Consider the following 25,022-nt stretch of genomic DNA (forward strand, 5'->3'; position numbering starts at 1 on the left):
TGAGGTTGACTATTTAATAGAGTAATATTCTAATAATATGCTAAGGCTTGCTATGACATAACTGCTTGCTATGACAGGCACTGACCACCAGGGGGCAGATGATCCACGAGAAAGTTATTTGGTGCTGGGGTCGGGCCAATCGGGACTGAGTGAGATGGGCCAGACACACCCTGGAGCCTTCCAACAGTCCCTTCCAGGCTGGCCAACCTCCCACATCCTTCCCTGGCCCCAATCATGTACTGGTGGGGTCCCTTGGCCTGGCCTGCACCCACTTGCAATCTGGGACCCCTTGGGACTGTTGGAGAGCCAGTTTTGGCCCAGAATGACCAGTTGCTATAACGCACAATGTCCATGAGGGGACAGACGCTCAATGCAGTTGCTGCCACCTGGTAGTCAGTGTGCTCCCACAGAGGGAGTGCTGCTCAGCCAGAAGCTGGGCTCAGGCTGGCAAGCACAGCAGTGGTGGTGGGAGCCTCTTCTGCCTCCACAGCCGCACTAAGGATGTCAGACTGCCCGCTTAGGCCCATTCCCCCTGGCAACATCCGCTGGACATCCCCCAAGGACTCCTGGACTGTGAGAGCACAGGCCGGGCTGAAGGCCACCCCCTCCCCTCTGCCCGAGTGCACGGACTTCATACACTGGGCCTCTAGTTTATTTATAAGCAGGAGAGTGACATAATTTGTTTTAGGTTAACTTCAGTAAAACAGGAGCACAGAGTGATGAAGAAAAGGAGATGAGTTAGTAAAGTAAATGACAGTAACTACCAAAAATAGTAAAAAGCATTAGGAGGTTATGTAGGGCCTTATCACAAGCAATTTTGGTGAAGTTGCGGAGAGGGAGAAGCTGTATTAAAGTATCTGTAATGGGTTGCTTTCCAGAAGGACCTTTCAGACTCTTCAGTATGCTAATGAGCATGATGAATCTGACAGATATAATTTACAGCATTTGACTAAAGGAGCCTCTTTTGCCAAGACTACCTATCAATACACATCTGAAAGAACTGCAAGGAATATAGGTTTTATAACAATGTACTATGAAACAGAGAAAAGCAGAGGGCAGCTCAGGGCTTAAGACAGAGTAAAACAACAGCAAATGAGAGGAGCAGGAAAGAAATCTGAGACAAGAACCTAACTAAACATAAAACACAGTTTACTAGGTTATACAATTTGCAGATATTTAAATTCATACTAAGCAGGAAATGGACAATGAATATTTCAACAGGGTAAAAAAACACAACAGTAATGATACTGGTTGGGGGAAGGATGAAGCCAAAGAGAGACGACATATAGAGAGATTAAGAATAAATAAAAAAACTAAAGAAACAAGAAAAATGCTTATATATTTAGAAGATTTTGATCAAAAGTAGAATTATTTTCAAACCATATGAGTAGGTATGTCCAGAAAAGTAGACTGGAATAACACTGCAATATAAAAATTAAGAAAAAATAAAGTTAAGGTGCTAGATGAGGTTCAAATGTTATGCTCCCAACTGCCCAATAGGATGTCAAGAATTACACCAAAGTATCAGTGAGTCAAGAAGCATGACTTACAGATTCCTAGACTAAACAAACAGCATTAGATATAGACAGCAGGGAATCGGTTTTTAGAAAACGAAGGAATTTCACCTCAGCCAATGCAGTTCAATGGTTGACCCAAGAGGCCAGGGTTTGAGTCCTGGTCAGGCACATGCCCAGGTTATGTGCTCGATCCGCAGTGGGGATCATGCCAATCAATGAGTCTCTCTCATTACTGATGTTTCTCTCTCTAAAATCAGTAAATACATGTATTTTAAAAAGGAACTTTACAGAATAGAGGAATAAACAGACAATATGTAGAAAAATAAGGGTCTGGTTTCCTGGCCTTGATGAAACAGGTGTGAGGTAAATAAGGTACATCCCTGAGAAGATTTAGAGTGGTTCTCAACCTTTTTTCTATTCCAATGCCTCTTTATATTTATATATTTATATATAAATATAAAGAGCGTTAACTGTGAGTGGTTTATAACCTCCCCAAAATATAAAGAGGAACACAAGAATGAGGGGAGGGAGGATATCTGGTGAGTGGTTTATAAGGCTTTATGGAGTGATTATGAAATGCCTTCCTAAGGAAGTACCTATAAAAATCACTGGTTGAAAACTGGTACTGCCACAGAAAGCTTAAGTACAAGTTCCAAATACAAACAAGATACTATCACATAACAATACAAGCTCCTACATAAGCTCTTATAAATATTTCAGTTTAAAATTTTTTTCTTATGATTCAGCATCAGCTAATATATACCTATATTAGTGTTCATTTATTTTATGCATCTGCAAAGTTAACACAGTCTTCCATTTTATATACTACTAGAGGCCCAGTGCACAAAATTCGTGCAAGGGGGGGTGTCCCTCAGCCCAGCCTGCATCCTCTCCAATCTGGGACCCCTCAAGGGATGTCTGACTGTTTAGGCCCAATCCTACTGGTATTGGGCCTAAACAGGCAGTCGGACATCCCTCTCACAATCCAGGACTGCTGGCTCCTAACTGCTCTTTTGTTAATGTAGCCTAGAGGCCTGGTGCATGAATTCGTGCACCAGTGGGGTCCTGGAATGCGAGAGGGCACAGGCCAGGCCAAGGGACCCCACTGGTGCACGATCGGGACTGGGGAGGTTGGCCAGCCTGGGAGGGACCACAGGAAGGCTCCAGGGTGTATCCAGCCCATCTCGCTCAGTCCCAATTGGCTGTACCCCAGCAAGTTAACCTACTAGTCAGAATGTCTGCCCCCTGGTGGTCAGTGCATGGCATAGTGAGCAGTTGAGCTGCCTTAGCATATCATTAGCATATTACACTTTGGTCGAATGGCAGACCAGATGACTGGTCACTTAGCATATTAGGCTTTTATTATAATAGGATTGAGGTACCCTGAGTTTATGACTTACCTAAAATGACACAAATGGGACTGCTTTATGACTAATAAGAAACAAGAGTCCCAATTTTTGGTCCTAGAGCATGTCTCAGCCTAAACCAGTGGTTTTTAAACTTTTTGATCTAAGGATATCTATCCTCTTAAAAATTACCCAGAATCCAAAGAACTTTTGTGTGTGTTATAGTTATTGAGGAGATTTATGTCATTAGATTTTAAAACGGAGAATTTTTCAAACACAAGAATATATTAACTTAATCTGAGTCCAGTATTACCATAATACCAAAACCAGACATCACAAAAAAATTATACATTAATGTCTCCTATGATTATAAATGTAAAAATCCTCAACAAAATACTAACCAACCAAATCCAGCAACAAAATATGCCAGGAATAAGGGATTGGTTAAACATATGAAAATCAATTGATGATGCGCCAAAACCGATTTGGCTCAGTGGATAGAGCCTCGGCCTGCGGACTGAAGGGTCCCAGGTTCGATTCCGGTCAAGGGCATGTACCTTGGTTGCAGGCATATCCCCAGTAGGGGTTGTGCAGGAGGCAGCTGATCGATGTTTCTAGCTTTCTATCCCTCTCTCTTCCTCTCTGTAAAAAATCAATAAAATATATTTTAAAAAGAAAGAAAATCAATTGATGTAATACATCATGTTAATAGAATAAAAAACAAAAATCACATAGTCATTCCAATAAACCAAAAAAAGCATTTGATAAAAAATACTCAACAAACTAGGAATAGAAAGTAAACCTTCTCAGCCTGACAAAGGGCATCTAATAAGAAAAACCCACAAGTTTATTTCACCATTAAGGTGAAAGATTAAATGTTTTCTCTTCTGCCGAAACCGGTTTAGCTCAATGGATAGAGCGTCAGCTTGGGGACTGAAAGGTCCCCAGTTCGATTCCAATCAAGGGCATGTACCATGGTTGCGGGCATATCCCCAGGAGGGGGTGTGCAAGAGGCAGCTAATCGATGACTCTCTCTCATCAATGTTTCTAACTCTCTATCTCTCTCCCTTCCTCTGTACAAAATCAAAAAATATATATATTTTTTTTTAAATAATAATAATTTAAATGTTTTCCCTTCTGAGGGCAGAAACAAGACAGAGATGTCTACTGTTTTCACTTTTATTCAACACTAGAGAACTGATGCATGAAAATTCATGCAAGAGTAGGCCTTTCTTCCCCCAGCTGCTGGCAATGGCTTCCCTCTGGCCTCTGGACTCAGGCTTCCTCCCTCCAGCCACTGGCCGGCACATGGGACTTGGCCTGCTTCCCTCCGGCTGCCAGCAAGCACCCGGGATCAGGGCTGCTTCCCACCAGACCCAGCTTTATTCGGAAGGACATCCATTCTAATTAGCATATTACCCTTTTATTACCATAGATTGTACTAACCAGGAAAAAAAAAATTTTTTTTGCAGAAATTGACAAACATCCTAAATGTTTGTTCATATCAAATGCAAAGGTACTCTAAATCAGCAGTTGCCAACTGGTAGTCCGCAGACCACTGGTGGTCCCTGAGGTCCGAAAGGTTGGTGACCACTGCTCTAAATAGCCAGGATAATATTGCAAAAGAACAAAACTGGAAGACTCACACTCGGATTTCAAAAATTACTACAAAGCTACAGTAAACAAGCCTGTCATAAGGCTAGACACAGAGTTCAATGGAAAATCCAGAATCAATTGAGAATCTAGAAATAAAAAGTCATTTATGGTCAAATGATTTTCAACAAAGATGCCAAAACCATTCAACAGGAAAAGAATAGTCTTGTCAATAAATAGTATTGGGTCAACTGGATAGCCTCATGAAAAAAAAAATAAAAGTTGAGCCCTGGTTGGGTGGCTCAGTTGAAGCATCATCCCTTAAACCAGTGGTCGGCAAACTGGCTCGCGAGCCACATGTGGCTCTTTGGCCCCTTGAGTGTGGCTCTTCCACAAAATACCACGGCCTGGGCGAGTCTATTTTGAAGAAGTGGCATTAGAAGAAGTTTAAGTTTTAAAAGTTTGGCTCTCTTGCTGAAGCCGATTTGGCTCAGTGGTAGAGCATCAGTCTGCGGACTGAAAGGTCCCAGGTTCGATTCCGGTCAAGGACATGTACCTTGGTTGCGGGCACATCTTCAGTAGGGGGTATGCAAGAGGCAGCTGGTCGATGTCTCTCTCATCGACATTTCTAGCTCTCTCTCTCTCTCTCTCTCCCTGCCTCTCTGTTAAAAATCAATAAAATACGTATTTTTTTTAAATTGGCTCTCAAAAGAAATTTTTTGTACTGTTATACTGTTGATATTTGGCTCTGTTAACTAATGAGTTTGCCAACCACTGCCTTATAACGAAAGGTTGTCAGTTCAGTTCTTGGGCAAGTACAGAAGGCAACCAATTGATGTTTCCCTCTCTCAAATCAATAAAAACAGATCCTCGGGTGATTTTTTTAAAAAAAGAATGAAGTTGGGTCTCTACCTTACACCACATACAAAAATCAACTCAAAATGGATAAAAGAACTAGATGTGAAAGCTATAATATAACCCTGGCCATTGTAGTTCAATTGGTTGGGCATTGTTCTGTGCACTGAAAGGTGCACAGTTTGATTCTTGGTCAGGGCACAGGCATGGGTTGCTGGCTCGATTCCTAGTAGAGGGCATGCAGGAGACAGCCAATTGATGTTGGGATGAATCTGACGATCAATTTGGGAGTACTGTCATCTTAATATAAAGTTTTTCAACCCATGAATATGAATTACTTTTTCTATTTTCATTTCTTTTAAATAAGACTTCACCTATTTTAACAATGTTTTGTAGTTTTCACTGCAAGTCTTACACTTTTGTTAAATTTATTGCTAAGTTGCTGGAGCTGAGTAGCAGACCCTGAGCGACAGATGAATGGATTACTCCGACACAACTGTTAACTGTGAAAGAGAGGGCTAAGGGGCTGCCTGGCTAAAGGAACCAGAGCCTTGATTGCCTGCCTTGTTAGCCTTTTATTGTACCAGCAGTTTGAGATAAAGTTTATCTTTTAGTTACAATCAGTAGCATAAGTAATCTTGGGAGGACACATGTGTTTGTAGTGTCTTTTAAACAAGTTCCTTGAATACATTATGCTAAATTGAATAAGCCATTAAGAAAAAGGACAAGTATTGTACGATGTTAATTATATAGAGAATAGTCAGATTTGTATAGATAGAAAGTAGAATGGTGGTTGCTAGGGGTTGAAAGGAGAAGGAAATGAGGAGTTATTGCTTAATGGGTAGAGTTCTGGGTGGGAAAAATGAAAAAAATTCTGAAGATGGATAATGGTGGTGATTGCACAAAAATGTGAATGTACTAGATGCTCTTGAATGTACACTTAAAAATGGTTAACCCTGGCTGGCGTGACTCAGTGATTGAGCATCAACCTATGAACCAGGAAGTCACAGTTAGGGCACATGCCTGGGTTGCAAGCTTGATCAGTGTGGGGCAAGCAAGAGGCAACCAATTATAGATTCTTTCATCACTGATGTCTCTCTCTCTCTCTCCCTCTCTGAAATGAATAAAAATATCTTTTTAAAAATGGATAAAATGGTAAATTCTATTATATATTTTTTAAAAAATTTTAAATGAATAAAACCCACATAATGGAAGGACAGTTTTGCAAATCACATACCTAATAAGGATCTAGTAGCATTCAAAATATATAAAAAACTCTTACAACTCAACAATAAAAAGACAACCCAAATTTTTAAATGGGCAAAGGAAGGTGAATAAACATGTCTCTAAGATACACAAATGATGCCATAGCCTGTGTGGCTCAGTTGTTTGGGTGTAGTCCCTTGCACCAAAAGGCTGCAGGTTGGATTCCCAGTCAAGGCATATGTTTGCTCTCACTTCAATCTTTTTTTCTCTCTCTCTCCCTCTCCCTTCTTCTCTTCTCTAAAAAAAAAATCAATTTTAAAAAATCTTTAAAACTAAAAAGATACACAAATAGGAATATGAAGAGGTATTCAATATCATTAGTCATTAGGAAAAAGCAAATCAAAATCACAATACAATACCCATTTCACCTGCTAGGAGAGCTATAATTTTTGTTAATCCTCACCCAAGGATATTTTTCCAGTGATTTTTTTAGAGTGGAAGTGGGGGAGCAGGGAGAAAAGAGAAATATGGATGTGAGAGATATCAATTGGTTGACTCCAGCACATGCCCCAACTGGGCCAGGGATGGAACTGGCTACCCAGATATGTGCCCTTGACCTGATTGAAAATCAAATCCCCAACCCTGTAGTGCGCGGGCTGTCGCTCTCACTGCTGAAATAGCCAGGGCAGGATGACTAAAATTTAAAAGATGAATAACAACAAGTGTTGGAAAAGATATGGATAAATTAGAACCCTCATACATTACTAGACGGAATAGAAACTGGTTCAGCAGCCCTAACTGATTTGGCGCCTGTGGACTAAAGGGTCCTAGGTTCGATTCCGGTCGAGGGCATATAATGTGGTTGTGGGCACATCCCCAGTAGGGCTGTGCTGGAGAAAGAGGATTCATGTTTCTCTGTCGATGTTTCTAGCTCTCTCTCCCTCTCCCTTCCTCAATGTAAAAAAATAAAATAAAATAAAATAAAATAAAATAATATATATTTTTTTTAAAGTGCAGCAAACTCTTGGGAAATAGTTTGACAGGTCGTCATAAGGGAAAACATAAATTTATCAAAACACCCATCAATTCCACTTCTGGGTATATACTCAAGAGAAATGAAAGCATAAATTTACACAATAACTTTTACATGAATATTCATAGCAACAATAATCATAACAGCTAGAGTGGAAACAACTCAAATGTTTATCAAATGATGAAAAGAATAAGCAAAATGTGGTATCTCTAATAGAATACATTCCATAGAATGTAATATTATCTTCTACATATATATGTGTGCGTGTGTATATATATATTAAAAAAGGCTAAATGATGAACAGTCTGTCCATATGACCAACCAGCCAGTACATATGATGCTCATTGGCAGTACATATCCAGCCACTGAGCCAGGCTAAAAAAGTGAGTTTTATGGTATTATAGATTATATCTCAAAGAAAAAGAGACAGAAAGCATACATTATTACACTTTCCATTAGCAACCAAAGCAATGTTTTTATATATTGTGTAGGCATTACTCTACATTCCAGATGAGAGGTGAGGGGGAAAGGCAAACATTGTCTTATTATTATTACTACAAAAACAGTTGTGACTCAGAGACCACCCCTCTAAAAAGTCCCCAAACATAGTTTGAATTCCACTGGCCTAAATTAAGCACAAGATTAGAGCTTAAAACATGTAATAACTGATCAATTTTAATGATAATTATTTAAATTACAATGTATAGCTCAGACTGATAAAAATGCAGTCAGGTTTCATTATGTACAATTTAATTCTACTTTAAATTCTTAAAAAATATTTTTAATCTTTATTGTTAAAAATTCGAAAAATATTTTTGACAATCCATGTGCTTAAAATTGAGGTACAACACAGTATAGTGACAAAGAGCTATGATTCTAAAATCAGAAACCTGGAATTCCAATTCAAACTAGCTTTGAGATCTTGTCCAAGGTCCTAAACTATTCTACCCCTCCTTTCCTCACTTGTAAATAAAGATAACATTAAAAAGGTTTTGTGAGGCCAAAACCGGTTTGGCTCGGTGGATGGAGCGTCGGCCTGCAGACAGAAGGGTCCCGGGTTCGATTCCGGTCAGGGGCATGTACCTTGGTTGCGGGCGCATCCCCGGTGGGGGGTGTGCAAGAGGCAGCTGATCGATGATTCTCTCTCATCGATGTTTCTAGCTCTCTGTCCCTCCCTCTTCCTCTCTGTGAAGTATCAATAAAATATCGATATATTTTTTTAAAAAATAAATAAATAATTAAAAGGTTTTGTGAGGACTGAGTTAAAGCTTCTAAGATCTTTAGAAAGAAACTCGAGGCCCAGTGCACAAAACTTGTGCCCTCGGGAAAGGGGTGTCCCTCAGCCTGGCCTGCGCCCTCTTGCAGTCCAGGAGCCCTCAGGGGATGTCCCGCTGACACCTTAGGCCCACTCCCTGCCATAATCCCAGCTTCTGGCTGAGCAGCACTCCCCCTATGGGAGTGCACTGACTACCAGGGGCAGTTCCTGTATTGAGCATCTGCCCCCCTGGTGGTCAGTGTGCATCATAGCAACTGGTTGTTCTGCTATTGGGTCGATATGCATATTAGTTTTTTATTATATAGGACTAGAGACCTGGTGCACGAAATGTGTGCAAGGGGGGGCGTAGAGATGTCCTTCAGCCCAGCCTGCACCCTTTCCAATCTGGGACCCCTCAAGGGCAGTCCGACATTCCTCTCACAATCCAGGACTGCTGGCTCCCAACCACTCACCTGCCTGCCTGCCTGATTGCCTGTAATTGCTTTGCCTGCCAGCCTGATCACCCCTTAACTACTCCCCTGCCAGCCTGATCGACGCCTAACTGCTCCCCTGCCATCCCAATTGGCCCTAACTGCTCTCCCCTGTCAGCCTTGTCACCCCTAACTGCCCTCCCCTGCTGACCTGGTCACCCCTAACTGTCTTCCTCTGCAGGCCTGGTTGCCCCCAACTGTCCTCCCCTGTAGGCCTGGTCACCTCCAACTGCCCTCTCCTGCCAGCCTGGTCAATCCTACTGCTTTCTAGTAACCCAGACCAAGGAGTGAAAAAAACTTCCTGAGTAACTATAACTAGCTGATTTCTCCCAAAGGCATTATTATCTCAAAAGAACCTGTAAGATATTAAACATTCTTAGACAGATTTGAATTCAGGATTCTCAAAAAAAAAAGTCTGGAACACAGTAACTATAGAGAAGAGAGGAGAGTGACATGGAAAAGATGGCATGACTATCCACTGAAAACAGGAAAAGCTGTTGATAAGGAAGCCAAAGAGAAAGAAATAGTAAACTTAGGAGTCATAATACATATCTCTGATCACAGCTCAACCATTATCTCACTTAATAATCTAAAAAATAAAAATCTATACACCTTAATTTAACATACACAATAACTTGCACAATCTGACTGCTACTTCCAACCATTTCTCTCAACTGCTCTATCCATAAATCCTCAATTCCTGACACAATGAATTTCTCACTTTTTCCTATACACCAAACCCCATAACAACTTATCTTTGCATATATTATCCCTTACCTCCTAAATGATCGTCCATCTATCCCCTTCTTCACCAGCAAACTCCTATTCATCCCTCAAATGTCTTCCCTCTGAACTTACATTATCTAGGGCAGTGATTTTCAACCAGTGCAGGCACACTAGTATACTGCAAGAATTTTAAAACATGCAATACCTGACTATTAAGTGGCACTGACCTCTTTTCCCTTAGATTAGCAAATAAAAAAAAAAGGTAACAGCCAACACAATAGCCAGCCAGTGTGGATGAATCAAAATTATACCTTTTTTTGGTCAGAACAGAAAAAAAAAATATTTTTTGATGGGATGTAGAATTTTACTAATTAGTTTATGTGTACTGTGAAATTTTTTTTTAAAAGGCTGAAAATTGCTGATGTAAGGTGTTGTGATTTATCTGTATTTATGTAGATTGAGTTTTCTGAAAGGAGACACTGTCTTTAATAATTCTGTATTTCTACAGCTTAGCAGCATCTAACATGAAATATAAATGAAATGCAAGTTTGATGAAATGAATAATTAAATGAATGAATGAGCAACCTTAGTTTCTCCTACAAAATTAAGAAAATACTTGATACATATTGAGAAATAACATGGCCTATATAATTGTAAGAGCACACAGAGCTGCTTTGAATCTAACACTACACTCTTCAGCAAATTACTTAACCTCTAAGTCAGACACTCATCATCTACAAAATAGGTTTCAAAGGGTTGTTACCATGAGCAAGTGAAAAAAACCAAAAACCTAAATGTCTAATAGTGTCTGGAACAAAACACATTAGTTCCCTTTTCTCTCTCCTATTAACTCACAGGATAATTATGAACATTCAATGAGATAATTTGATATGGAAACTGTAACATCATACAAATTAAAGCTCTCGTTTAAGGGGGGGAGGGTCTAAATTATTCATCTTTGCATTTATATACCTTTTCTTATTTTTGAATTCTAAGAAACACGTGGAAACATTATGTTGGTTTTTTAACATTTCCCCAAATTATGCAATTATCTAGGATTCTAAAATTAAAACTTAGTTTAGTGTAAACAATCCTAATTTGTCTAAAATTAAGAACAATATCTACATATTCAGCTTTAATCTACAATGTCCTTTTACCTTGTCTGTTTTAGATCTTTCTAGAACTGTTCTTTTTTTTTTTAGAACATAAGTCTACAGTAATGATTCCAACTAAATTTTGTATCATTATTTTATAAATTCAAGAAATTTTCGTTTACTTTAGGAAGTATCATAATACATCTCACTGAATTGTTATAGCAAAGTGATCTGGATTTTTTTTAAGGATAAACAAAATTTAATGGTAAGTCTTGCTTTAATCGTTCCCTGAAACTAGAAATAGTCTGTAGAAAACAAATTCAAACACTTAACTCTACCCACAGAGATTTTACCTTCTATAAAGAACACAATTTATGGTGCTTATTACACATGTCAAGGTTAACTTTGAGGTAAAAAAAAGTCCTCTACTGTTATTAAAATAAGTCTGCTCTGAGAATACAAATTATCTTTAAATAGCTTTTTTATTAAACAGAGATATTTAACATTACTATTACAAATTTTTATTTTTAAAGGTCTAAAATTATAATGTAGACACTGTATTGTCCTAGCAAACTTATCTAAAAATAAATGTACTTCTAGGTGTGATTTAGAATTTACAAAATTGAACTAAATTTTAGTGCATTTTAATGACTTGTTATCTGTATTACTAACAACTTAACCTAATTCAATGAAAAGACTATTCTATTATTTCAAAGAAACTTTAATTTTTCATTTTCCACACTAGTCAAATGAAAAACTGCAAACAGCAGGAAATTTCATCTAAATGAGAAAAAAAATAGCTCTTTTATTTTAAATATATTTTAAAGCATAAATGACTTAAAATTCTTATCTTCCCCAAAGTATATGGGTTTTTTTGTTTGTTTGTTTATTGGTTTGAAAGGGAAACATTGATTTGTTATTCCACTTATTTATGCTTTCATTGGTTGCTTCCTGTATGTGTCCTGACTGAGGATAGAACCCTGAAACTCACCAACTCCTGGCCAGGGCTCCCAAGTATATGGTTTTTTTTAAAAGCCCTCGTTAAATTTTGTTTACAAAAGCATTACAGCACACTAAACACTAGTGACTTCATTATCTTACATTATGATACATTTCTAAATGAATCAATATTTCATAATTTTACAAGTTGTGACTAATCAATACTAGGATGCAGTGTAGAGCAGCAATTTCTAAGGAGATACACAAGAGTTCTGAGTCTAAAGAAAACTTTGGCACACCATTGACTCATACACAAAATATGCTGACTGATACTAACCCCCCAAAAAAGTCAACTTTTAAAAAAACTCTCTCACAATTCGCCACCTTCGTATGGCATCCTCTCTAAATTATAATATCCGATTGGGGTCATCCAATTTTATCAGCTAAACAGTTCTCATCACTTTAAAAACAGAAAACAGGATAGGTTCTGTTTCACCCAGGGTTACCCATCTACTACAAGACGTGAAGGGGGAGGGGGAGGGGAAAGGGGGTGGTCTTTGGAAACAAAAGGGAACGCGATCCACTCCAGCTAATTAACTGCTGGATGCCAACCACACACAACTCTAATTGCATGTCAGGACATTAAGAAGTTTACGAGAAATGAGTGCAAAACGTCAACACATATTCAAATGAAGAAACGTGTTCTATACCGACACTTAAGATCTCGTGCAAGGTACAATTCCTCTGATGAAAGATTTGCTGAATTAAAAAAAAAAAAATCAATCTTCTGCAAAGAAAATGTTTCATCCACGTTAACATAACAGTAAAATTCACCCCATTCAGGGACGACCTGCAATCCCGACAATGTGGCTTCTTTCAGATCGAAACAGCTCATTCTTTTGCAACCCCGGTAGGTTAGTTACCAAAGGGACCTGGACCCGCTCGTGGGGGCGTGCAATGCGCTCGCCGAGGGCTGTTTACAAATAAGAATCTCGCCGTTTCCCACGTCAAACGCGTTCATCGCCACCGTTCCACGGGGGGCGGGGGGCAGAAAGGAGGGAGAAAGGAGGCGGGCGAGCCAGAAACGAAACCCACAGACACCTCTGCCTTCTCCCGCCGGGAGCGAGCCCGGAGCAAACATGCATGATGTTATGCGCGTGTGTGTGTGTGTGTGTGTGTGTGTGTATTTGTTCTAGATGCGCGTCTCTCAGCGGAGGCGAGAGAAAAGGGAATCGTCCTGGGCTCCTCCGGGAAACGCTCACGCCGATTCCGTTAACCCCACACCCGCCTCCCGGTTTGGGCCAGAGGTTTCGGCCCGGGGCGCTCGGTCGGTAGGAGTTCGGCCCCCAAGCGCCCCAAGGTCCCCCTCAGGCCGCCCAGGCCGCCAGGCCGCCGCCCCACCTCCCTCTCGCCGGCCTCCTCCCCGCCTACCCCGGGGCGCCCGGAGCCCGTTCGGGCGCAGAAAGGAGCGTCAGGGCCCCGGGGAGCGGCGCGGGGCCGGCCGCCCACACCTGCGGGCGCCGCGGCACCTGAGGGCGAGCGGGGGGCGGCCGGCCTGCCCGCCCCGGCGGCCGCGCACACCCCCTCGGCGCCCCGGCTCCGCCGCGGGGCCCGTACCTGCGAGCTACAGGCGCGCGCGGCGCCTCCTCATCGCAGGGCCCCCCGCTCCCGCTCCGCCGCCCGCCGCGGTGCCGCCGCCGCTGCAGCCCTCGCCGCCGCTGGAGGCCGGGACACGACGAGCTCAGGGCTCCAGCGCCATGTCCGCCGCGCCGCGAACTGCATTGTGGGGGGGAGGGGAGGGGAGGGGAGGGGAGGGAGGGAGGGAGGGAGGGAAAGAGGAGGACCCGCTGGAGGGGGTGAAGGGAGGGGGCCGCGGAGGGAGAGGCGGGGAGGGGGAGGGGAGAGAGACGGAACCCCAATGGCCTCCTGCCCGGGGGTGGGATAGGAGATCGATGCCGGGTTTTTGTGTTTTTTGGGGGGAAGGGAGGAAGAAGTGGGGGGCCTGCAGATGAGAGGCAGGGGGATGCGTCCCAGGGCGCCCCCTCCCTCGGTGCCGGGGCCCCCCGCGCACCTGTGGGCCCCGGGCGGGCGGGGAGCGCCGGCGGGAGGGCCGCGCTCCGGGCCGGAGCGGCGGCGGGAAACAATGGGAAGGAGGCGGCGCACTCACCACACGCCGCCGAGGCCGGGCCGGGCGCGGGAAGGCGGCTGCCCGGGAGGAGGGGGCCGGGCTCCGCGCCGAGGGAGGGTCGCGGTCACCGGGGGTTCGCTGGGGGGCGGGGGGGAGGCGGGGCCTGAGGGCGGGGGTCCGAGGCCTGGCTCCCGCCTGGGGGGCGGCGCGAGGGGCGGGGGGCGCGGGCTCAGGTCTGGCTCCCCGGCTGCGGGCGGGCCGCCCTGCCGAGACCCCCAAACCGCCTCTGCGCCTCGTCCAGAGAGTGTCCCCAACACACACACACACACACCCCCTGCCGAGACCCCCAAGCCGCCTCTGCGCCTCGTCCAGAGTGTCCCCAACACACACACACACACACACACACACACACACACACCCTGCCGAGACCCCCAAGCCGCCTCTGCGCCTCGTCCAGAGAGTGTCCCCAACACACACACACACCCTGCCGAGACCCCCAAGCCGCCTCTGCGCCTCGTCCAGAGAGTGTCCCCAACACACACACACACACACCCCCTGCCGAGACCCCCAAGCCGCCTCTGCGCCTCGTCCAGAGTGTCCCCAACACACACACACACACACACACACACACACACCCTGCCTAGACCCCCAACCGCTCTCTGCGCCTCGTCCAGAGAGTGTCCCCCAACACACACACACACACACCCCCTTCCTATAACCCCCAGATCCGCCTCTGCGCCTCGTCCAGAGTGTCCCCAACACACACACACACACACACACTGCCGAGACCCCCAAGCCGCCTCTGCGCCTCGTCCAGAGTGTCCCCAACACACACACACACACACACACACACACACACCCTGCCGAGACCCCCAAGCCGCCTCTGCGCCTCGTCCAGAGAGTGTCCCCAACACACACACACACACACACACACACACACACACACACCCTGCCGAGACCCCCAAGCCGCCTCTGAGCCTCGTCCAGAGAGTGTCCCCAACACACACACACACACACACACCCTGCCGAGACCCTCAAGCCGCCTCTGCGCCTCCTCCAGAGAGTGTCCCCAACACACACACACACACACACACACACACACACACACACACACACACACACGCCCGGGAAGGAAACCGGCCGTGGGCGTGCACCCCCAGCCTGGCTCGGCCACCGCCCCGCCCGCGCCCTCGCGGACCCCGGCGCCCTGCGCGGCCTGCTGAGCCGCAGTGAATGGGGAGCTGGACTGGGAGACCCCGAATTCACCTTGGCCACCAGCACACCAGAGCTGGAGCCATTGCTTCCTAAAAGACATTCCGAAGTTAAGGAGTTGGGCAGAGACATCTCCGGCATCGCCCCGGGGGAAAAGGTTTTAGTTTCACGTGGGTTTGGAATCAACTACCATCCATAGGCCGCCTTTCCTCTCTGCCTTGTTTTTATTTTTATTTTTTAATACATTTTATTGATTTTTTTTTTTTTTTTTGAGAGGAAGGGAGCGGGATAGAGAGTTAGAAACATCCATCAGCTACCTCCTGCACACTCCCCACTAGGGATGTGCCCGCAACCAAGGTACATGCCCTTGACCGGAATCGAACCCTGGACTTTTCAGTCCTCAGGCCGATGCTATCCACTGAGGCAAACCGGTTAGGGCTACCTGCCTTGTTTTTAATATGTTAGCTCCCTCCACATAGTTATTTAAAGTCAAAATTCAAAAGAACTGTGGTTTGGTAAGTCTCATGCTCCCACCCCCTCGCCAGCCTTGGAGATTATTCAACCAACCTCCGGCCACAAAGCTAGACAATTCACACAACTAGGATCCTTACATTTGACAAATGCTGGGCAGGAAAATGATATGATAAGGATGCGGGGCTGGGGAGTGCTGGAGCATGCTAAGCCTTAAGTATTTACAAGATAACGCCTTAACAAGTTTTATAAGATGACTCAAAGACGAACCTGTAAGAGGTCAGAAAAGGACATTTACTCTCTGCGTAGTCCATCTACTTCCCACTATACCCCAGAACTGGATACCTTGTGTGTTTGTTTATGCCCATATGAATGGGAAGCTTGGTGAGAAGGGACCAAGAATTGCCCACTAACCATAACCTGTTTGGCTCAGTAGATAGAGCATCTGCCTGCTGACTGAAGGGTCCTAGGTTCAATTCCGGTCAAGGGCATGTACCTTGGTTGCAGTAGCGGGTGTGCAAGAGGCAGCTGATCAATGTTTCTCTCACATCAATGTTTCTAACTCTCTAGCCTTCTTTCCTCTCTGTAAAAAATCAATAAAATATATTTTTTTAAAAAGAATTGCCCACTAAGTGCTAAGCATTTTAAAAGGTACTTCACGTACTTCATTTAATGCTCATCACAACCCCATGAAGTCGGAACTATTCCTATTTACAAATGAGAAAACTAGAGTTCTAAGCTTAAGTGCATATTACTCCAACCTGTCTGATGCCACAGGGCCCCAGTGTAGTGAGTGCATAGAGTAGTGTATTTCAAGTCAGAAGAGTCCTGCCTGGCAGCAGCACTTATTAGCTGCATGACTTTGTTTAAAGGGAAAAAAATCCACAGAAGAACAACAGAACACAAAAGTTAAAACCTATAGAGACATTAATACCAACATGCCCTTCACCTTAGTGAGTGATATCAGTGTCCTTGGAGCAAGCTCAGTTGAATAAAATTTCCTGATTACTTAAGAACGAAGCATTGAGTTAGGTGCCCTCTTTATTAGAAAGGATATGTGTGTGTGTGTGTGTGTGTGTGTGTGTGTGTGTGTATATATTTGTATTCCTTATAAAACCTACATGTTGAGCTGAAAGTTTTAGCAATTATAATCTTATCACAACAAAGTATGTAGAGAGCAAATATTAGTTCTATTTAAGAATGAGGAAACTTTGAGCATTAGAGGCTTAATTAGTGGCCAGTAATTCACAGTAAATCACAAGCCAGACTAGAATACTAGTCCTGTGTGACTCGGTTCTTTCCATTGAATCACAAAGAGCTTACTGAGAAATAAGATGGGAAATGTCTGACTGCTCTGTAAAAATACACTGAGAATTTATATCTGATACTTGCAAGAAAGACCTCATGACTGTGGATAAGTCTCCAAATTTAGCCTTTCACAGAATTTCTGGGAACTCAATTTCACCCAAATTCGGGTGAAAATTACTTACAGTGAAAATCTTATTACATCAGATATAATAGGAAATGTAATTTCCCAGTGGATCAATATTTATATTCTATTCTCTTCCTAGATGTTAGGAAAACCTCGTCCAAATATAATCATATTGGATAAAAAGGGTGATGTGGTGGGTAAATTAAATAAGAATAAGAAAGGTATGCCGGAGATAAGTGTGCTCAAGCCAAGTAGATCTGCCGGTAGATTATAAAGGAAGTCACTGAACATTTGTAAGCAAGAGAAAGTCATGATCAGATGTGCTGAAGATTTTTTTCTGAGCCTCCTATGCCTTTTATAGACACGAGCTGATCATGAGCTCAAGTTTAAAAGAATGCATCCCCTCCATGATGTGATCCTGACAATGTCTTCTTCACCTTTGGATTCCAACATCCACAACAATTCTGACACATAGAAAGTACCTAGAAATTGTTGGCATCCCACATTATCTATAGCGCAGACAATCTGTTCAAAGTTTAAAATTTTTGTGTTTCTTACAAATAGTATACAACACCAAATCTCCTACGGTATATGCTCACCTCAGGGATAGTGTAAGGGATCTATTTCTTTTTTATATTTTGCATTCTTAAACAAATTAAAATATGCTAAATGCTTATTACCCAGTTTAGATTTCATGTGCCCTTAGACTCACCTTAGCACATGTATGTACTTGCTACCCATTGCTTCTGTTTAATTTGTTCTGAGGATTCTTTGTGTGGAATTTTAAACTACAGCCACACCCTTTAGCTTATTTCCCTGAAATATTAGAAAGTGTTTTTTTTTTTAAGGTAGCTTTTTTTAATGTGAATAAAATCAGAATAAAAAGGACATTAGAGTTCATATACAGTTGTATATATCAAGAACATAAATATATGACAGGAGATGATACTATAAAGTTAGTCTAGGATTACAGTATAGGAACTTTGTATGCCATTTTTAAAAGCTGGCCTTTATTCTGAAGTGAGTGGGCAGTCACAGAACATTCACAAGTAAGACAGAGCGGTGACCAGACCTGCCTTCCTCAGCACAACTTATAGGTGGTCATCCAACCTCTGTTTGAATAGTTGTAATTATAGAGAGCTCATTCCTTCCTGGATCTATCTAACCTACATGTTAATAGTTCTTTCCTTCTATGAGCTGAATTCTTCCTTCTATATGTCTATTTTTTATTTAATATTTTTGGGGTAATACTGACCTCAAAAGTAACACCAGGCCTCTTTTTCTTTATATAAAAATAAGGATGTGAATTAGGCCAGGAAACAGGTCTAAAGTTCTATAACTCTAACATGAACTACTTTTTAAGTCAGCTATTTTACCTTCCTCTAAATAAAATTATCTCTTCTTTCTCTAAAACAAAAATGATATACAATTCCATTCTAACAGTTTCTCTATGACCAATTCTAATGTACTGAGACAGTCTGTACTCTGATTTTTCTTTGTATCCTATAAAACGTCGTATACTTTGTCCAGAAATAAACCTTTGTATATATGCTTAAATGATTTTCAACAAAGGTACTATAAGGGCATTCAATGGGGGGAAAGACAGTCTTTTCAACAAATGGTTCTGGTAAAACTGGAAATCCACATGCAAAAGAATAATGTTGGATCCTTATCTAACACCAAATAGAAAAATTAACTCAAAATGGGTTCATGACCTAAAGTGTAAAACCTAAAACAATAAAATTCTTAGAAGAAAACATAGGGCAAAAACTTCACAACATTGGATTCTTCAATGATTTCTTGGATATCATACCAAAGGCACCAGCAACAAAAGAATATATCAACATATTGTATTTCATAAAAATTACATTTCTATGCATCAAAGAATAGCATCAACAAAGTAAAAAAGGCAATCTAGAATGGAAGAAAATATTTGCAAATAATATATCTGAAAAGGGATTAATATCCAGAATATATAACAATAACAAAACCTGATTCTTTTTTTATTTTCAAGAAAAACAATTTTAAATATAATAATGTTACATATAATAAACATTAATATTTTAAGAAAAATGATTTTAAATATATCTAAATTTTAAATATATAAATGCAATAAAATATTTTGAGAAAAAATATTTTAAATATAATAATATCACCAAAACAAAACCTGATTTAAAAATGGGCAAAAGGCTTGAATATATGTTTCTCCAAAGATATACAAATGGCTAATACATATTGATACATCAAGAGATACTCAACATTACCAATCATCAGGGAAACACAAATCAAAACTACAATGAAATATCACCTCACACCCATTTGGATCAAAAATTATATTTTTTTAACCTAGAAAATAACAAGGGTTGGTGAAGATGTGGAAAAATTAGAACGCTTATGCACTGTAGATAGGAATGTAAAATGATTTAGCTTACTATGGAAAACAGTACAGTGGTTCCCCAAAAAATTAAACAGAATTATGATATGATCCAGGAATTACACTCCTGGGCATATATTCAAAAGGATTCAAATCAGGGTTTCAAAGAGATATTTGTATACATACATTCATGACAGCATCATTCACAATAACTAAAATGTAAAAGCAATTCAAGTTTCCATTGACAGATGGATAAGCAAAATGTGATGTATACATACAGTGGAATATTTAGCCTCAAAAAGAAAGAAAATTCTGACATAGGCTACAATATGGATGAATCTTGAAGACATTATCCTCAATGAAACAAGCAAGTCACAAAAAGACAAATACTGTATGATTCCAGTTATACAAGGTATTTAAAGTAGTCAAAATTCATAGAGAGTAGAATGGTGGTTGTGGAGGGGTTGAGGGGAGGGGAAAATTAAGAGTTATTGTTTAATAAGTGTAGAGTTTTGGTTTTGTAACAAAAAGAATTCCAGAGATGGATGGTGGTGATAATTGCACAACAATATGGCTGTACTTAATACTACTAAACTGTACACTTTAAATGGTAAAGATAGTAATTTTTATGTGTATTTTACCACACCTTTCTTTATCTACCTATATAATAGAGGAATATGCAAATTAACCAAGACGCTGTAATGTCACAACTGAATAGCAGGGACCTGAGGCTGCATGGCACCTGGCCCGGGTGAGGGACCTCAGGCCATGCCCCCTACTCCATGAAGCTGGACAGGGGACCTTAGGCCACGCCCCTGCCCCATGGACCTTGTCTGGGACCTCAGACCACGCCCCTCACCTGGTGGGGCTTGATGGGGGACCTCAGCATCAGGCAGTGGGACCTGAGGCTGCATCCCCCGCAACAGGGCTTGATGAGGGTGGGGTCGGTTGGGTCTCACACAATGGATGTGGGGCCAGCTGGGTCTGGATCTCTGCCTTTTCTAAGCTCATGTGGGTGGTGGGCAGGGACTTGATTCTATGTCCCGCGGTGCTCCCCATACTCTGACAGGAGGGAGATTTTCATATATATTTTACTAATTTTCTTTCATCTCTGACACTTCTATTATAGAGAAAGGGAAAATAGCAATATTAAAATATTTTCTCTAATTAATTCCCTTTTAATGTGCATGAATTTTGTGCACTGGATCAGTAGTTAAAAAATAAATGTCCTGCACTCTGGTGAGTTCTGGAGCTGCAGAGCTCTTTTGCCTCAAGGAGCTCTCAGAAATGTAAACAGATAATAATAATACAACAATATTATTGCCATAATAAGAATATGTATAAAGTATGGTTCGGACACAAATAAGAATTAATTAATTTTCCCCTGGGAGAGACTAATCATTTGTTAGGAAAAGAATGATCAACAGAAGTTTGGATAATAAATATCCATGATATATACTTGAAGGGTGAATGAGATTTAGATAACTAACAGGAGAAGAGGAAGAGCATTTATAATACGATGTAGAGGAGGAAAAGGACAGGGCAGGCTTCAGAAACCTGCAAGTAGTTAGCACACTGGAGAGCAGAGACTCGACTCTATGTCCCACAGTGTGCCCAAGACTCGGACAGGAGGGAGATTTTCATATACATTTTAATACTTTTCTTTCATCTCTGACACTTCTATTATAGAGAAAGGAGATGATACTGGATAGATAAATATAGTGTTAAGTATCTGGACTAACCAGAAAGGGTTTTAAAGACTGGTGTAGTATATTTAGATAGTCAAAAAGATTGATCAGCAGTGCGTAGAAAAGAATAGAGAAGTCAAAACTGAAAGCAAGCAAAACAGTAAGGGATTGTGGTGGAAAATCAGATGAGAGATTATAATAGCTTGAAATAAATAGACACAGCGGGAATGGAAAAAGCAACAGATTGGAGAGATGTTACAATGATAGAATCAACAAGACTCAAATGACTTGTTAAATGTGTTGTACATAGTAGAGATGAAGGCTCTCATGTAGAAGAGGTCATTCTTGTCCAGAGAGCTTTCATTAGTGCCAACTCTGAGCATTAGTAATGGTTGGTGTGCAGTTTAGATAAGGAGCCTGTTGGTTGGAGTGTCATCCTGTGTAATGAAGGGTTGTGGGTTTGATTCCTGGTGAAGGTACATATCCAGGTTTTGGGTTTGATCTCCAGTCAAGTACTTGTGGGAGGCAACCGATCAATATTTCTTTTTCTCTCACGTTAGGGAAAGAATGATCAACAGAAGTTTGGATAATAAATATCCATGATATATCCTTAAAGGATGAATGAGATTTAGATAACTAACTGGAGAAGAAGAAGAGCATTTATGATGTAGAGGAGAAAAAGGACAGGGCATGTTTCAGGACTCTCTCTCTCTCTCTCTCTCTCTCTCTCTCTCTCTGTCTCTCTCTCTCTTTCTCTTTCTCTCTCTCTTTCTCTCTTCCTCTCTCTAGAATCAACCAATGATCCTTGAGTGAGGATTAAAAAATTAATTAATTAATTCAAAAAGTTTAAATCTAGAAGCAATAAGATAGAATGATGAATTAGTCATTTCTGCCAAGGATGCAGAATGGGAGACCACTAGAACATGACAGATATTTAACATTTCTATTCTCAAGCAGAGGAATCATAAAAATGTACTGTGTGTTTTAAAGAATACATACAGTATGTTTCCTTTTTTTTTTTTTTTAATCCTCACCTGAGGATATATTTTTACTGATTTTTCTTCTTTCTTTAGAGATAGAGGAAGCAGGGGTGGTGGGAGGGAAGAGAGAGAGAGAGAGAGAGAGATATTGGTTGCCTCCCCTACATGCCCCAACTGGGAATTTAACCCTCAACCTAGGTATGTGCCCTGACTGGGAATCAAAACCAAAACCTTTTGGTGTATGGGACAATGCTCCAACTAACTGAGCCATCCAGCCAGAGCAGTGTGTTCCCATTTTAGAAAATTCAAGAACAGGCAAAACTAATCTTTGTTTATAGAAGTCAGAATAGTGGTTATTTCTGGGTGGGAATGTAAATATGGACTGTCAAGGAATAAGAGAAACCTTCTAGAGTTCTAGAAATGTTCTAGATCTTGATACATATGGGAACAACCACTGCATTGTATACTAATGTTTTGTACTCCTTACTATATGAAAATATACATCAATAAAAAGGTGAAAAAAGTAGTATGTGTTAAATAATGGCAAGTAGTTGATGAAACATGAGATAAGGAAGTAAGGTTAGCAGATTACTGGGAGATAAAGTTAAAGAGATAGAATGGCAATAAATTATGAAGAGTCTTGGGAGTCATATTAAAAAGGATCTGGTCCTGCAGGCATTGGGGAACATCTCAAGTTTTGAAGGGGGAGACAAATATGCTCATATTTCTGTTTTGTCTGTGCAGAATCTGCTTGGAGAGTGAAAGATGGAGAACAGTTTTTCTGAGCCAGGTAGGATTACAGACCCAGTATCTTTTTTGACTAAAAGGGTATCAATTGTATAACCATCCTTGCAAATCATGAAAGACAGAATTCAATAGTTACCTATGAAAGCAATAGTTACCTATGAACCACATTGCAAATTTCAAACCTAAAGAAAAGTGGCATGAACTACCTATAATTCCACCAAAGGAGTATTAGCATTTTGGTATTCTGGATTTATTACCAGTCTTTCTCTTTATTTTTAAAGTTAGCTATTCAAGAAAAGCAACTGGTTGATAGAAGGATAACAGGGGTCAGACATGGAGAGGAATAGCACAAAGTAATCTCTGAGCATATTTTGGCAGGAGCAAGGCAGAATTTAAAAGAAAACCAAATCAGAAATACATGTCTAAAATGAGGAAGCAAAGGGCAAGAATGCAAAGGATGGGAAGGTTCAAGAGTACGTATGGAGTTCATTTTATGGGTATACTAGAGGCCCGATGCACGAAGATTCATACAAGAATGGGCCTTCCTTCCCCTGGCTGCCAGCACCACCTTTGCTCTAGCCAGAGCTGCCTTTTTACTCCGGCCCAGAGCTGCCTTTCCGCCTTCCCATGCTGCCCAGAGGCCCCGCGGTGTGGAAGGCCTACATCATTGCCATGGTGACCACACAAGTGTCCTACCCTGCCCCCAGCTGTTGGGTGCCTGTGTATGCAGATTAACCCACCATCTTTGTTGGGTTAATTTGCATACTCACTCCTGGTTGGATGGTGGGCATTGTGAAGTTACGGTCAATTTGCATCTTACTCTTTTATTAGTGTAGAGTGTGAGGCTGAGTGTAGTTGTTTAAAGTGCTGAACTGAAGAGTTTTAATCTTAATTATTTTGACCTGTTTTCATTTAACCTTAAAAAAAAGCATTTCTCATGTTGTTATATAGTCTTCATAACCACTGTTGTTTTTTTTGTTTTGTTTTGTTTTGTTTTAATATATCTTATTGATTTTCTTACAGAGAGGAAGGGAGAGGGATAGAAAGTTAGAAATATCAATGACAGAGAAACATCGATCAGCTGCCTCCTGCACACTCCCTACTGAGGATGTGCCCACAACCAAGATACATGCCCTTGACCAGAATCAAACCTGGGAGGGACCCTTGAGTCCATAGGCCAAAGCTCTAACCACTGAGCCAAACCGGTCAGAGCCATAACTGTTGTGTTTTAATAAAATTAAAAATAAGTATTTTTAAAAGTGTTTTATTTTATTCCTTTAACAATTTTGTTTTAGTTCCCTTAGCATGTTTTTTACAATATCTAAATCTTTGTAAAATTATTTTTACTAAATTACTTTTATGTTAAATATTTAGTTCCCTGATTTTTTAGACACTTAAAAATAAAAATGTTTCTGATTATAATAGTATTATATGCACTTTGTAGAAAATCATAGAAAATATAGGAAACCATAAAGAATACAATAACAGTAACAAGAGACCACAACCTTGCTATTTTAAGATTATCAATAGAAACGTTTTGCCATGTTTTTTTTAATGCATTTTAAAATTTATCTTTATTGTTGAAAGTATTACAGATGTCCCCCTTTTTCCCCATTGAGCCTTCTAGCCCACACCTAAATCCCACCCAAGCCTTTTAACATAGTTGTAGTCACACTTTGTGTATTCCTTTTTACTTACTGTTTTATATGTATTTGACCACAGCATTAAGAATTATCTGTAAATGTAGTTTTAGAAGGTGCAAAATATCATACAGGAGAAGGTGCCAGAGTGTGCTTAACCAGTCCCTTACTGCTAGGCATTTAATTAGATTGGGCGTTTATTTTTTTACTATAATATATAATGCTTTCTGCATAAATATATAAAGCAATATAAGGTTATTTCCTCACAGAAAATTCTCAGATGTGGGATTTCTAC

The 25,022-nt window shown here is 41.2% G+C and overlaps 1 protein-coding gene across 8 annotated transcripts in view; it reads right to left on the bottom strand.

The window, feature by feature from the left end:
- The window catches only part of TUT4 (terminal uridylyl transferase 4), a 96,211-nt gene extending 82,365 nt beyond the window's left edge, over positions 1-13,846 (bottom strand). For all 8 annotated transcript variants that reach the window (XM_036447231.2, XM_036447227.2, XM_036447230.2 and 5 more), the window contains exon 1: positions 13,673-13,846. The gene's annotated coding sequence lies outside the window, so the exon portion shown is untranslated. The remainder of the gene's footprint in view (positions 1-13,672) is intronic.
- Positions 13,847-25,022: the final 11,176 nt, after the last annotated feature.

Source organism: Pipistrellus kuhlii, unplaced genomic scaffold (assembly GCF_014108245.1).
Source record: "Pipistrellus kuhlii isolate mPipKuh1 unplaced genomic scaffold, mPipKuh1.p scaffold_m20_p_2, whole genome shotgun sequence".
NCBI lineage: Eukaryota > Metazoa > Chordata > Mammalia > Chiroptera > Vespertilionidae > Pipistrellus > Pipistrellus kuhlii.